Source organism: Haliotis cracherodii, unplaced genomic scaffold, assembly GCF_022045235.1.
Source record: "Haliotis cracherodii isolate W230 unplaced genomic scaffold, xgHalCrac1.p SCAF_1, whole genome shotgun sequence".
NCBI classification, from domain to species: domain Eukaryota; kingdom Metazoa; phylum Mollusca; class Gastropoda; order Lepetellida; family Haliotidae; genus Haliotis; species Haliotis cracherodii.
The window spans coordinates 66099439-66104084 of record NW_027266264.1 but is presented as its reverse complement, the minus strand read 5'-3'; the positions used below and the strand labels follow the sequence as shown (position 1 = coordinate 66104084).

The 4646-nt window shown below is 38.6% G+C and overlaps 1 non-coding gene across 1 annotated transcript; it reads right to left on the bottom strand.

The window, feature by feature from the left end:
• Positions 1-769: 769 nt before the first annotated feature.
• Positions 770-851, bottom strand: Trnas-gcu (transfer RNA serine (anticodon GCU)). Its single transcript has one exon. It is a non-coding gene; the product is annotated as a tRNA-Ser (tRNA).
• Between the last annotated feature and the right edge of the window lie 3795 nt (positions 852-4646).

Here is a 4646-nt window from a genome sequence, read left to right as displayed (position 1 = left end):
AAAGACAAATGAAAACTAACACTAAAACTAACAAATTGTTTTAATTCACCTTTCATGAGAGTGTCAGGTGCTTTCCAGATCAATGAACCTTAAAATATGAAACTAATAATTTATTGACACCCTTGTTTTAAGTTCATAAAACAACATCTTTAAACACAAGATAAATATGTGGTCAGTACCTGGAACACAGCAGTCATATTGTCTGTATTGGGGAATTAAATATTTTAATGTTATGGAAAAAGTTCATGCACTATATATTTAACTCGTCAGTGTTGGAAAGTAGTTTTTTCAAGTAAGGCTGTTATGGGTGCAACCAGTCATATACCGTTGTTTGTATCTAGCCAACTTAGAGCACTTAAACATTGATGAAAACAATTAAAAATGGAATCATGTCACTATCCTGATAAATGTTATAAATTATTAAAACAACTTGATGAGAATGGTAAACAAAACTGGACTTTAGTTGTATGATATATGCTTTTTGTCCTATGGATTTGCTCTTGTCTGGCTTGAACAAAAAGTTGGTGATGAAAAGATGTTTTAATGTATATTTGTGCAAAGAGTTGAAGCTATTTATATAAAAAACTGCCACCAATCAATTTGTTTGTCAAACTGTTTAACACATTATTCATGTATTAAAGCATTATTTTGGACAGAAATGTAGATCACATAGTTAAAAGATAATGCATTAATCAGGGCATTTTGCAAATTTAGTAATATGAAGTGTAATATAAAGTAAACAAGATGTAAACAAAAGAACAAAAAGTTTCGACGAGGATGGGATTCGAACCCACGCGGGGAGACCCCAATGGATTAGCAGTCCATCGCCTTAACCACTCGGCCACCTCGTCTGATAAATACGTGGGGATGAAATAAGTCATTATAAAATGGATATCAATTATGTATCGATTGCAGTTAAAGTAAAACCTGAAGTTTACGTGAGTCATATTTGAAAATGTGCCGTTGAATGTCGATAGACAGGTGCCCCTTTGGCAACATAGTTTTCAAGAACAACTGTCACAATTTCACAAAGCCAAGTCAGTGAAGAGCTGTCAAGCTCCTCACAGTGATAACCGGTATGAGGAGCTCGCCGCACCGAGGGACAGACCGGTTCAGGCAAGTTTGTCCAACAAGAGTTACCCCTCTTTGTCTATAGGACTCAGATGTAACTTTGGGCATTCGTGTTTGTCAGGGAGTCCATATGAATCTGTTAGAGACGGGACTGATCCACAGACATCAAAGTCATACGACGTCATGAAGACTTTTAGGGGCTGAACCACGTGGTCACATGAGCAACTTTTGACCCGATCACCTTCTCGCCAGTACTAGGTCTAGTAGCCTACATGAAACCAGAGACCATATAATAGATAATAATCTCTATATGGTCTCTGATGAAACTTGTTCTACTGTTTCCACAACTTCCCCAGCAAAGCAAGATGTGCCCTCTGCGTATGTCACCAACCAAGTTATCATGCGCAGGAATTCGTAACTACCTACAGATAGACATACGCGTTATTGGCCCATATATTTCGTTTTATCTCGTGGGGTGCGATATGTAGTCCTCACCATTTGAAATAGAATCACGAAATATCACGATGATTAATTAACGAAGATAGCTGCATGTGTGCTGTAAAAATTTAGAAAGTTGAAACAAGCCATTCCGCCGATAAGGAATATCACTTACAGTAATGACAAAAAATGCAAAGTGATCTTTGCGTGAAATGTTTATTTCTTAGCGATAAACATCATCATTAAGTTCAGATCACGTCGTTACAAGTTGAGTTAGAATCGACGGTCAGGTGACTGAGCGCGGTTATATTTAGAAGTGGCCTTGGTCGATCGCGATATAAATACTACAACTACACGTACTTTTCTTTCAGTTCATGCTGGCAATGTTCGTACGCTGCACAAGCTGCTAAATATAACAACATGGATAATACGCCGATTTATCACCCAAAACTGGCTCACACAGGAGATATCGCTTGGATGAGATCAAGCGATATCTTCACTGTATCGCTGCAATGAAATTACATCACAATACGTTGCAGACCATTGTGACGTCACTGGTTTGCCATGACGTCACAATCAAATGACATCACTAATGGCTCCGCTACTGAAGCTTTAAAGGGGAAGTGTACACGCAAAAATCACTTTCTTTCTTTTTCTAAACAAAACGCAATTTTAGAATTAGTTAGTATCTGTGTTTGAAAATATACACTCATTTTTTTTCACAGTGAAAGTAGGAAGCTCACAATAGTGTGAAAGTGATATGCCGTTATGAGGCCTTCGTTTTACGAGCGAAATAGGCCTGAGTTATCCCCCTTAGATTATGACGTAATTGGTGCCAATTCAACTGGGTCCCTGTCTATTCTCAACGCAAAAGATATCAAGGACCAGTTTGCGGTAAAACAACATGGTCTACGACACACTCCGGCGCAGTGGTGACTCAGCATAACACAATTCTGGCTGGCATCTGAGATGCTAGAATCACAAAACTATACCTACACCACGTGAAGCGGCTCTAACAAAGCATGATGACGTCATAATGTTTATCAATTGGCACCAATGACGTCATATTGCAAGGGACATAAGCCATGGTGTTTTTGTTATGGAAATAGAACACTTGGTAAATGTGAAAAATATAAATCGTTTTAGTGCAAAAAATATGTTAATTAAATATGATGTTTTTATATTTTTGTCTATGACACTTCTATGTTAACACTTTTAATGTGGAAAAAGTACAAGAAAAAAAGGTTCATTTCCGTGTGAACTTGCCCTTTAAGCAGTACTTTTTACCCTGAAGACATTGCGAATTACTGTCTACAAATTGAAAAAGTTAGAAGAATGATGGTGGATGATAAATAAAATCTCACCCTCGTGTCTTTTGATATCAAATATATCAACACTCGTTGATAAAAGTGGCAAATATCCTTGGCAAGCCTCGGAATTTTCCCACTTTTATCAAATCGTGTGGATATATTTGATATCAAAAGACACTCGGGTGAGATTCTCTGTTTATCATCCAAAACTGGCTCCCACAGGAGATATCGCTTGGATTAGATCAAGCGATATCTACACTGTAGACACTCGGGTGAGATTTTCTATTTATTACCGATAGCGTTAGAACTAACCGAGTTCATTATAATTGTTTATGTCCACTAGTTGAAATGTCACTTCATGTGTACCCCCCGCCGTGATATTGCTGGAATATTGCTAAAAGCGGCGTAAAACCATACTCACTCACTCACTCATGTGTACCAGTGTACGTTTTGTTTACGTCCTCTACACGACATTGTTGACGTCATTCGTATATTACTGTGACGTAAGGTTGAAATGACGTCACACCAGAAACGACGCCATAGCTGAAGATTGTTGACGCCATATGACAACAGACCGATCCAGTTTGTCTATCAAAATTGGCGCATGCGTCAGTTTGAGCCAATCAGAAGGCCGGGCGCGCTTTGTGGTTTTCTGAGAAGGCGGTCATGATCACTGCACTTTGCCCAAGGGCATCTTCCCGAGGCAAGGGAGTTAACTGACCATATAAATCCAGTTTCCACCTGAATTAACAATATAATTCCAGTTTCCACGTGGAAACTGGACTTATTTAGTCAGTTAACTCCCTTGTCTCGGGAAGATGGCTCAAGGGGATCTCAGAAGGATGAGAAATAATGGGTAATAAAGATAGTCTTATCTCAAACATAGCTGAACAGCTAATAAAGCTTTTAAGCCACCCCTTTGGCATCTTTCTACGTACGGTATGTATGCCATGTTTTACCACTAAGAGCAAATAAGTCGCTTCCATTATGTACAGAACACGACAACATCATCAACGTATATCCGGAATGTTTAATTAGAGCGGCCATTCAACAGCAAGATCTATTTCCGTCATCCAATGAATGTGTGAATGATAACATGGCACACATTGGACTTAGTCACACATGCAGTGTCCAACTCCACACTTGTCTTTATCCGATAGATGTGTGGAGCTACAACCTCGATTATCCAGTGTATCATATCTTCAGTCTATTATGATAGAACCATTCGCTTCCATCGCTTCATTTTTGAGCCCGATTCAAATGGAACGACGCTAGAAATAGCAGTTCAATCAAAGTTCTCCCACAAGCGAGATATGTCTGTGCTAAAGTACAGATAGGGGCGATGGAGGTGGTGACAGAAACAAAGCTATAGCCGCGAATGTTTCCAGAGCATGTACGATAATAGAATGGAGATATGTAACACTGGATAACCGAAGATGATACAGCTAATAAATTACTTTACCTGCTGATGTTTGTACCTTTAAAGAAAGACATCGCATGATAGTAAAAGGTCTGATTTCAATTAGATTGAATGTTTTCTTTTTTCATTTATCACTTTCGAAATATTACGAGTTTTTCTCATCGCAAATTTATTTTTAGTTATTCAGAGTATTGAAGATGAGGTGCATCTTCTGATGGTTACAGGCCGGCAAAGCCACAATTCGAAAATAGATAGCCCAAATTGATGTGGCTCTCGCGGCAATGGTTATGGTTGCGTGATTGTATAATGTGGCTCTCGCGGCTATGCTGTCAAAACATGCTTTGTGATTCTAACAGGTTACCGTATACAACAAAACAAGTCTTGTTTTCTCATTTTTTATTCAACAA